The 11,505-nt window shown below is 47.0% G+C and overlaps 1 protein-coding gene and 1 long non-coding RNA gene across 3 annotated transcripts in view; one reads left to right on the plus strand and one right to left on the minus strand.

The window, feature by feature from the left end:
• Positions 1-9,100, minus strand: part of PRKCQ (protein kinase C theta) — a 159,505-nt gene extending 150,405 nt beyond the window's left edge. For both annotated transcript variants that reach the window (XM_067700760.1, XM_067700752.1), the window contains exon 1: positions 8,837-9,100. The gene's annotated coding sequence lies outside the window, so the exon portion shown is untranslated. The remainder of the gene's footprint in view (positions 1-8,836) is intronic.
• LOC137203838 (uncharacterized) lies at positions 803-5,867 on the plus strand. Its single transcript, XR_010933323.1, has 2 exons — positions 803-1,638; positions 2,754-5,867. It is a non-coding gene; the product is annotated as an uncharacterized lncRNA (long non-coding RNA).
• Positions 9,101-11,505: the final 2,405 nt, after the last annotated feature.

Here is an 11,505-nt window from a genome sequence, read left to right on the forward strand (position 1 = left end):
TTTAAACTACTAGATTGGGATTAGCACACAGCCCCTTAGACAATAAAGGTTCTAAAATGTTTGGCTCATTTATTTATTCCACTAATATTTATTGAGCACCTACGATGCATCAGAAACAGTGCTAGATACCAGGGATTCAATCAAGAATAAGAGAACGTGCCTTCTGCCCTCAGAGAGTTTACAATCTATTTGGAACATCTAAAGGTAAAGAAACCAGTATATGCTAAGTGCCGTGCCAGCTAACGTGTACTGACTGGTTGCCACACATGGGGCTAAGTGCTGTATATAGATGATCTCGTACATGCTTTAAGGACATGTGGGAGGAAACAACATCCTAATTTGGAGGAAGAGTTTTCCAGAGGAAAACTATCTAAGTGAGGCACTGAAAATGTAGAGAATAGCCAAAGGAAGGAGGGATTAGAGGTAGGGCAGAAATTTCCATGAGGCAGTAGGATGCACAGAACCACTACGGAACCCAAAGAGGCTTGGACTTGGAGGAAAGTGATGTGTGTGGTGCTGGAGAGATGAGGCTGGAGAGGACGGGGGAGTGTAGACCAACTAGAACCTTCTAATTCATGTTACAGGGTCCAGCTTTCATTCCAAGTACACTGGGTAGCCACTGGAGAGTTTAAAGCAAGGAGTGACAAGCTCAGATCTGGGTTCTAGAAGGATCCTCCCAGCTGCAGCACGGAGGACAGTCCACAGTAACAGAGACCAGTGAGGAGGTTCTGGCAGTGATCCAGAAGAGAAATGGTGTGACCTGCAAATAGCGTGGGGGCTGGAGAAGGCGGATGGAGTAAAAAGATAAGCAGGGGGTGCAGGTAACAGAACTTGGTTTGGGCTGAGCTGCGGAGGTGACGAGTCAATGAAGACATCCAGGTTTCTGCTTGTGCAAGGACAGCTGATGCCAGCACCAGACACAGAAAAGAACGGGAGGCGGGTCTGTGGAAAGAGGAAGGGGAAGACGACACCTGCAGTTTGGGGCATGGGGTGCTGGATGTGCCCGTCAAGCAGCAGCAAAAGAGGACTCTGGATAGGTCATGGATGGGCAGTGGTCAGCCAGGAGGTGGCTGTTAAGGTCAGTGAGCGGTGAGGTTACCCATGGGGTGAGAACACTGAGGAACATCAACCTTCCAGGGGACAGAAAGGAGAGCAGTAGCTTGAAAAGCACAAGAGAGGAAGGAAGGAGAACGGGAAGGGGGGATGGGAGGAAGACGTTGCTCAGAGAATCCAGAGGTGCTCAGTAGCTGTCTGCCACAGAGAAGTCAAGGAAGACGGGAGAGGAATTATAGCAAGAATCAGCAAAAGGGAACAGGAGTGGGATCCATTCCCAGAGGCAATGCCAGATGTCTGTGGCCAAGACACGGAGGGAGAACACAGAGCAGCAGGTGCAGAGGACAATTTAAGGAGTCTGGCTGTGAAGAGGAGGAAAGAGAGAAGTAGCTGGAGGGAGGCACAGAAGGATGGCCTTTTTCTTCAAAGAAGGGAGGGATTTCAGCATGTCTGTACAGTGAGAATGGGGCCAGGCATGAGGGAGGGAAGGAAAATACAGGTGCAAGAGAACATAATCAAGAGAATGAGATTCTCAAGGAGGAAGAATGGATTCCAGAGCTTCAATGGAGGATGAACATTAGACAGGTGAGGCTTTTTTTCTTTTTTCTTCATTGTAAAAGACGGGAAGGATGGGAGGGTGGATCCAGACAGAGTTGGGCTTGTAGCCCTGTGATCTCAGGGTAAGGTGGTTTTCATCAGGAAAACTTCCATTTTCTCAGCGAAGCAGGCTGAGGGGGTGACGGTGGCAGGAGACGGTCTGAAATAGCTGCTTTAGAGAGTTGACCAGGCAAAGTCTGAAAGCCTGGCAGGTGCTGGAGATCATGGAATCACGCACCAGGAATTTGCATAATTGCATCACTTTGTCCAGTAGAAACTCATTAGCCTCTGGATACACACTGCGAAAAGGAGACAGTGGGACTCAGCTATGGCCCCAGGGATCCCAGCTTTAGAAAGGAAAGCGCGGCGCCTCACATGGCTCCACGGAGGCTGCTTCGCCCAGCGGCAGGGAGAAAGCTTCAGGGGGGAGGAAAGAGTGGCCCTTTTCATCTTTGTCAACAGCCCTGGTCTGTTTAATCAATACTACTTCTTCCTATGTGACTTAGTTCCTTAAGAAGCAGATGGGGTATATCCCAAAGTCCATATTCCTCTTAACTAACGTGGAATCTGGTTATAACACATTCCCTGAGAAGATGTCTTCAAATTGCGGGAATACAATCTATGGAGGCCTGAAAGCAAGATTAAATTGTGAGCCAAGAGATCAGGGTTCACAGCTAGTCATTTGTCAGGTAACCCTCGGTCAAGTTTCTTAAGCTCTGCAAGCCTCAGCGTCTCCTCTGTAAACTGCAGATGCCACCCAATGAGCAGTACCGTAGGAGTAGATAATTCCATGTATCCAGGCACCTGCATGGTGATCGCCCAACTAATGTCACTTTCTCCTGCCCTCCCTCCAGGCCTGCGCCTGTGTGATTCTATAACTTAAAAGGAACATTATAGAAAACTAAATGTCATGGGTCTATCATTTTCAAGCTTTTGGGTAAGACACATGTCCCAAACTCCAGGACCCAAACTTTCATGAATTACTCTTGCTACATGAAATGCCTACTGGTCTTTTCTGTTCCATTCGACTTCATATTTAAAGATATGCTTGTTCCAACACAGTAAGTTAACTTCATAATCCAATAATGGATTGTGTCTTGCAGTTTAAAAAACACTGGGTGAGAGGCCTGTTTTTCTATCACTGAAAACATTCACGGACCACAGAACGGAAAATGCTGAAGACTACTGCTCTAAAAGCGCTACACACGCAGCTGACGTGAATTTCTCCCCAAACTGAAAGAAAGGTCAGCTGACTTTCATGAAAGACTTGGCTTCTTGCTCACCTGGGCTGAGAAGAGTTGTCTTATCTGACCATGAACTCACAGCACTTGGCTTGCTTTGGAAACTCCCCCGTATCTTGGCAACACTCTACTTGCTACATGCTTATTTTAGCATCTACTCAGTGTGAACTGAGTAGAGGGCTGAGACGGGAAAGAGGGTAAGATAGCCAAGGGCATCTAAGGGTCTGCTCTTTGTACTTTCAACTAAAGAGTGTAGTTGATGCCAGTAGCACACTTTGAGGGGGAACTCTGGGCTCAGCCCCTCTACTCACTCACCAGCTGTGCTCAAACCAGACTGTCTTCCTTTCCCTCACTAGGATGTCATGCTCCCAGCAATCCTAAAATGCCATTCCCACCTTCCAGAACATCCTCATCTACCCCTCAGGTCTCAGCTGAGCCGTTGCTTTCTCTGGGACGTCTTCTCAGACACCCCAGATCTAGTGCTCCCATGACACCACGTATGTCCCTAGTACAGCGCTTACACACTCATTCTGCACTCATTTACTCACTACGTGCCAGCACTACTGTAGGAGCTGGGAATACGGCTACAGACAAACGCCAGCCCTCAGGGAGTTTATACTCTAGAGAAAGAAACAGACAAACTACACATATAACGTTGTCATATAAACTGACATATAACAATACAAATATTGGGCTGGCCAAAAAAGTTCATTGGGTTTTTCCATAAGACGTTATAAAAAAAACCCAAATGAACTCTTTGGCCAACCCAATACATGATGAAAGCATCACACTTATAATTTCCCCTTCATCTGTCTGCATCTCCGCCCCGGGTGGGTTACACAGCACAGCGTGCGGCTCTGCGCCTCCCAACAACAGCTTGACGGATGAAACCACAGCCATCAACTTTTTGGTTCTCTCCACTGTCCTAAGAATTTGTCCTGGGCTTCCCTGGTGGCGCAGTGGTTGAGAGTCCGCCTGCCGATGCAGGGGACACGGGTTCGTGCCCCGGTCTGGGAAGATCCCACATGCCGCGGAGCGGCTGGGTCCGTGAGCCATGGCCGCTGAGCCTGCGCGTCCGGAGCCTGTGCTCCGCAACGGGAGAGGCCACAACAGTGAGAGGCCCACGCATCGCAAAAAAAAAAAAAAAAAAAGAATTTGTCTTGTTTTGGTCACATATAAGAGATAACTCAACCTTTACCTAATCTTCTGCAAAGGGTCTGTTCTGAACATTTAGTGTCATTAATACTAACGCCACGCTTACTTGATTCTCAACAATTATTCATTGCTAAACCACGAGGTCCTTCACATAAGCAGGGGCAGCCCTCCCTACAGAGACGCGGTGTTTATCTGTCAGGAGCCCTCCTGCCCATGGGTTCCCTAGTCCTCCAGGAGGTGCTGGAGTAATAAGTCCTCCAGTTATTCTTCGCTAGAAAAAGGGACATAAACACAAGGTGAGATAGGTAAAAACTAATTCAGGAGCAGCATCGGCCCAGAGAACCCGCACGTCGGGCACCAAATGATTTGGTAAAAAGCTAACTGGTTAATTGGTTAACCTCACACCCATTAGGATGCCAACTGTCAAAAAACAGAAAATAATGGGTGTCGAGTATTGCAGAGGACGGGAGACGCTGACACCCTCGTGTGCTGTTGGTGGGAGCGTAACATGGTGCAGCCGCCACAGAAAACAGTGTGATGGCTCCTCAAAAAACTAAACCCGAAATTATCATCTAATCCAGCAATTCCACTTCTGGGTATACAGCCAAAAGAATCTAAAGCAGAAATTTGAAGAGATACACCCATATTCACAGCAGCACTACTCGTAAGCCAAAATGTGGAAGCAGCCCAAGCGTCCATGAACAGATGAATGGATAAACAAAATGTGGTGGATACATACAATGGAATCTTCTTCAGCCTTAAAAAAGGAAGGAAATTCTGACGCGGGCTACAACACAGACGAACCTGAAGGACATTAAGCTAAGTGAAATAAGCAATTCACAAAAAGACAAATACTGTCTGATTCCATTTATATGAGGTCCCTAGAGTAATCAAATTCAGAGACAGAAAGTAGAAGGGAGGTTTTAAGGGGCTGTTGGAAGGGATGGATGGGGAGTTATTGTTTAATGGGTACATAGTTTCAGTTTTGCAAGATGAAAGAGCTCTGTAGATGGACAGTGGTGGTAGTTGCATGACAACGTGAATGTACTTAATGCCGCTGAACTGCACATTTAAAAATGAGGAAGATGGGAAATTTTGCTACGTGTATTTTATCACAATTTAAAATATTTAATTGGTAGGTCGTCTAGCTCTGTGGTTTATGGCAATGCTTGGTGATCACACACACCTGACTCTAACAGTTACCAGCTGGAAGAGCTGGGCAAGCAACTCAACCTCCCTGAGCCTCCGTTTCCCCATCTGCAGAATTCGGATGGTGATGGTGGTGGTGATGGTGATATCAAATTTATATAAGCTTCGCGAAGATTAAACATTACAGACAGTAATGTCTGTCAAATACAAATAAAACTGAGTATAATGTCTGGCACATAAATTATAAATAATAATACATCAATAAAACCATGCCTTATTGCTTTTATTGGCTGATTACCATCAATATTATTAGCTTAATTCAAAAGTTATCATAATTTTTAAAAAAAATGATATAAATGAACTCACTTATGAAACAGACTCACAGATTTTGAAAACAAACCTATGGTTACCAAAGGGGAAATGTGTGTGGAAGGGGGATAAATTAGGAGCTTGGGATTAACATACACACACTACTAAATATAAAATAGAAAACCAACAAGGACCTACTGTATAGCACAGGGAACTCTACTCAATATTCTGTAATCATCTATATGGGGAAAGAATCTGAAAAAGGATATATGTGTATGTATAACTGAACCACTTTTGCTGTACACCTGAAACTAACATTGTAAATCAACTACGCTCCAATAAAACTGAAAAAACAAAAGTTAACATCAATCTGTAGAAGTATGTGCTGCCAGAGTTGAGTGGCTTTGAATATCCGCTAATTTAATCCCAGAGCAGAAATCTATGATTGCAGGCTTAGGATGTGCTATTCCTAATTTCAGAAACCTCTGGTTCTCATTTTGCACCAAGGATATCTTTAGATGACAGAGCAATGTGTCTAAGTGCTTGACAGGTTAAAATAATGAAAGATGTTTCCATTATTGCAAGGAAACACCTTATATCTTTTTTGCCTCGACATCATGTTTTCCTATGAGTTTCTCCTAATTTCTGCCTTAACAGTTAAAATACATATTAGAAAGCAAACCTGAATGATTTGCTGCTTGAAAACGAGACACTTAACGTTTTAAAATAGACAGAAACAGAAAGAATGAGTTTAATGCTATGTCATGTCACCACAAGACTAATTTCCCTACTTTTTAATTACAATCTGATTTTGGGCAACAAAATTACGCAAATATGAAACCACATTATACATCGGTATTCTCTGGGACTTACAACCATTTTTTATTTTTATGAAATGATTTGTGAAAATTACTTGAAAAACAGATAAAAGATTGAACCCTCTAAAATGGAAGCCACCTGAAATCAAAAATACCCTTAACAGTCACATTTGATTACTATATCAGCAATACTTTCAAAGGCCAACAACATAATCAGTAACTCTAAAACATGAAATGCACTAAGAACAGGAAGTACTAATTCCAATTCCTATTTTAAAGGAAGGCAAATGTCCTATCGTCAAATTCTGCATTATAAGGAGATCTGTGGAGCTTTACTCCTGAATCTCCTGGTAGATTTCTACCAGAAGCCCACACTCTCAAAAGAAAATCCTGAACCCAGTCCACATGGAATTTTAGATAAAACACCAAATTCATGACACAAAAGAATTTCGTCTTTTCCACAGAAGAGAGACAATATATTACAATGGCATGAGGGACCTTTATAGAAATGGCCAAAGACAAATGGGCTATTCGAGGGAGCCTCCAGGACCTGCTGTGAACAAGAGAAATCTCATCTCGGTGTTGAGATTTGAAGAAGGACCACAGTGTGACTTACTGAACAATATCCCTGCATACCCGAAAGACAAGTGACACAAAAGAAAGTTCCAGTGTTGACCTATGTATCTTCCAAACAGACTCAATAGGGAGTGTCTGTTGCAGTGAGGAGGGTCTGGGAGAAGGAAAGCAGCTCAAGCTCGTCTGAGAGCCACCTGCCATCCTGAGCAACCATCACACAAGACAGTGGCGGAAGCGAACAAGTGATAAGGCGGAGGAGGTGACAAGAGTCCTCCCTGGAAGTTTACATTTTAAAAGTTTACAAGAAAAATCACAGGGGCTGAAACAAAGGCTGGTGATGCCGACAGGTTACTCTTGAAATCAGAGAGGAAAGTTATGGGGGGGAACCCCCCAAAAAAACAACTTAATTTTGACTTAATTTTGACTTAATTGCTAACTTGGAGGAGTTCCACAGCTGGGGCTTTGAAGGTTTTAGAAGCTCTTCCCATGTTGCCTCTTTAAATATATATACAGTTCAATCAGCACAAGACTAACCAGATCAGTCTGTGGCAGACACCTGCCTCAAACAATGGCACTGATCTCCGAGGGATTTCAAACAGCTGTGCATAAACTTCAAAAGTAATTTGCAACCAAATTAGTAAATGTCACCCTCCTTCCCACCAGACACAGCATTTTTTAAAAGACATTAAGTATCCGCGGTGAGACAGCCATTTTACAAGAGTTAACAAAGATAAGTTATGGGGGAAATGAAGATGGTGATTCACAAGTTTGGGTGTGGGGTAGGAGTTGGGGGGGGACCTTATGAGCAGGGCTTGTCTATCAAGTATCCCCAACAAGAAAGGATGGTGGTGATCACAGCTTCTAGAGAACAATGTAAGGAGAGCAACAACCAGACTCGTGTTCAGAAAGGGCAGGGCACCTGCAGGACCCGCACGTTACCGCTACCTAGGGATGGATCATCCTTGGTCTGGGTCATTCTCTCCACGGACACAGAGCAGTGTCCTCTCCTTCTTCTCCCCGTGTCACCACCTCCTTCCTTGTCAGCTTGGTCCATCACGGAATCATCTTTTCTTAGCACCACTCTGATCAGGACAACCCCGAAGGACGAGGCAGCTCAGCAGTGCTGATCCTGCAGAAATCCCAGCATCTCCCAGGTGAGGCCGCCTCGGGCCTCTCTTCATTGACCCCGTGGGGAGTGCCGAGCCGTTAGCATGAAAGGTCCATTTCACACTGATAACCGGGGCCCTTAAAAACCCAATAAAATAAAGACACTGACTCTACTTTCTTAACGTGTGGCCCTCAAAGCTGAAAAACATTCTTACCAAGGTTACAGGATTGAGCACCAGGGAAAAAAACGCTCTCACCCACAATTACGGCCTGAAGCACCACTTTTTTTTCTTTGTATCTATCAAAACCCGCCTCGCCCCGACGACGGCCCCTGGAAACAAACCAAGTTTGTTTAGAAGCGAGTGTTAGCAGCCCTATCCGATCCTCTAACAAATGCCAAGAAAACTGGTTATTTTCCTCTGCGGACAGGTTGCCACTGCATCAAACACCTCGCCTTCCCAATACGTGCCGAGAACACAAAACTTTCCGCCGCCCTCCTCCCTCCTCCCTGCCTCCCACCCAAGCCGTTCGTTCAGGTGAGAGAAAACCCCAGAAGCAAGAGGAGGCGGCCCGGCCCCTTCCCCAATGGCCTCCGCCCGGCCAAGGTCCGCGCATCCCGGGCACCCCGCGCGCGAGAAACCACGGAAACTAGACCCAAAGTTTGCGGCTCGAGTGGCCGTTTCCGAGTTCGCCATCAGCCTACTCGCCCCTTCCTGGACCGGCTAGGAGCCAGAGCCCGAGCTGGGTGGCCACCCTCCGCCCCTCGCAGGGCGCACGGCCCCGGCCCCGCGGCTCCTGCCCTCCCGGTCGGCGCCCGGCGCAGGGACCTACCTGCGGGCGACAGCGGCCCGAGCTCGCGGCTGGGCGGCGGCGGCGGCGGCGGCGGTGGCTGCGCGGGAGCGGGGTGCCGGCGCGGTGGGTGCGCCCGCGGGCGGCGCCGGCCAGAGGGCGCTAGTCACCCCGCGGCCCCACCGCCGAGCCTGCTCCCCCGACACCCTCCCCGGAGTCGCGGCCCGCGCACCACCCGCCGCGCGCAGGTCTCCTCTAGGGCCCGCCCAGCGCTCCTCCCCGCGCTTCCGCTCGCGGCGGCTTCGGCCCTGAGACCAGGACCCATCCCCGCGCTGGGGATACTGAGCCAGGCGCCGCGCGCGGGCAGAGGGACCCCGAGTCCACGTGACTCTCCATCCAACCAAACCGAAAAGCGAAACGAGCCTTCCCACGGGAAGGCTCGAGGTCATTAGGTAAAATGAACTTCAGCTGTTTTGCCAGCTTTTTCCACTAGAAAGGACTAGAACCCTGTTCTTTTAAAACGACCCACCTGAGAAGGATTTGGTGCCGTTCTGTCCGCTAGATAATCTTTCCTCGGTTGTGGCCTACCTCTGACTGTTCCTGCTCAGTCGTTTTATATATCATTTCCAAGTTGCATTGCTTTGAACTTGACAGCCCTTGAAGCTGCAGTGCAATGTCTTATCAGTGCATTTGTCATTGGAAGATTTTACGCCTGGTTTGTGGTACTGATGATCGTGATGAGGATAGTTGGGGTGCTTTTTCCTGTGCTCTGTAGAATTAACTTTTCATTCAGGTTAGAAAATCTATATACTGGTTACCAGTACTGCAGGGCCGTTCCCTCTCAATTAGGCCACGAAATGATTAAAATGTACTTGCTGTAGGCTTTTGTTGCTATAATATACTAAGCCCAGGTTAGTTTAAGAAATAAAACAATAGTCCTTTGTTTTGTCTTTTTTTTTCTTTTTTCTTTTTTTTTTTTAACAGAGGGAGATTAAAAATGTATGGAAGAGCCTAACCTTGGATCAGCGCGCTTCCGATCATGCAAGTATAGACCGTCAGCTGACTACAGCTCAGACTACAGCTAGTCCCAAACTTCTAAAGATGAAAAACTGAGGCCCAGAAGGGTTTACTGACTTAATTCACATAGCTGTCTTGTGGCAGGCCTGTGCTGGGAAGCCAGATATGCTGACTTTACCCCCTAATCTGTATAAATTCAGAAAAGCAAACGCACACACCTTTTACAGATAAAAATATATTCCCTGAAAAGTTTGCTGTCTCTCACACTTATCAATATGTAACAGCACTGCATGGACCCTGGGGCCAGGATCATCCAACAGAGAGGCTGCCACCTCTTGGAAGATAGTAGCCAGGAGGTGTGAGTGTGGACAGACATTGGCTGTGTGGGCTCACTGTGATGTCACCAGAGCCTGGCACACAGTAGGCGCCCATTGTATATATGCTATTGAGATTTGGTGGGAAGATGCATCTATGGCTGAGAACAAGGTGGCAGAGCTGGAGAAACGACCCCCACTGAAGAGGCCCAGCTTCTCTCTGGGAAACCTCCTGGTTCAAGATGCCTTCCTCCTGGCTCTCCACAACCATCCTTAAGCAGAGCCTGTCACACGGAAGAGAGATGGCAGACTGCCAGAGGCTGCAGGGCCTGGGAGACAGCAAACCCACTCATTCCTCCTTGCTGGGGTTTTCAATGACTATTTGAGAAATGACTATTTGAGAAGGTTAAATATTAATCACATGTAGGGGCTCAAGGGAAAGTCATATGTCCTTTTAATTTAGTCAGTAGTCTGTGGCTTTTAAAAAGTTTCAAATGATGATGATGATGATCATATACTGAGTATCTACCAGTGGCTGTAATGAGCACTTTTCATTTTTTTAATTAGTTATTTTTGTGATGAGCACTTTTTTTTTTTTGCGGTACGCGGGCCTCTCACTGTTGTGGCCTCTCCCGTCACAGAGCACAGGCTCTGGACGCTCAGGCTCAGCGGCCATGGCTCACAGGCCCAGCCGCTCCGCGGCATGTGGGTTCCTCCTGGACTGGGGCACGAACCCGTGTCCCCTGCATCGGCAGGCGGACTCTCAACCACTGCGCCACCAGGGAAGCCCTGTGATGAGCACCTTTGATGCACTATTCATTTAATCCTCACAACAATCTTAAGAGGTGGATATTATATCCTCATTATCATCACTATCATCATCTCTATTTTAGAGACGAGAATAATGCAGCTTAGAAGGATTATGCAGCTTGCCCACAATCATATAGTTAATAAAGTACCACAACCAGGGGCTCCCCTGGTGGCGCAGTGGTTGAGAGTCCGCCTGCCGATGCAGGGACACCGGTTCGTGCCCCGGTCCGGGAAGATCCCACATGCCGCGGAGCGGCTGGGCCCATGAGCCATGGTCGCTGAGCCTGCGCGTCCGGGGCCTGTGCTCCGCAACGGGAGAGGCCACAACAGTGAGAGGCCCGCATACAGCAAAAAAAAAAAAAAAAAAAGTACCACAACCAGTATTCAAACTCAAGCCAGTCTGAAACGGCTCCCTTAGGCACTGTTGAATACTGCCTCCATTCTATAGCCATACCCTCCTTCTTCTGCTTCTCTCTCTTTTGGACAATGGTCCCTGGAGACCCGTGCTACTCTACTATATAACCATATAGTCCTACGATTGGAAACCCATGAATCTGAAGACTGGATCTT

This window comes from Pseudorca crassidens, chromosome 1 (assembly GCF_039906515.1).
Source record: "Pseudorca crassidens isolate mPseCra1 chromosome 1, mPseCra1.hap1, whole genome shotgun sequence".
NCBI classification, from domain to species: Eukaryota; Metazoa; Chordata; class Mammalia; order Artiodactyla; family Delphinidae; genus Pseudorca; species Pseudorca crassidens.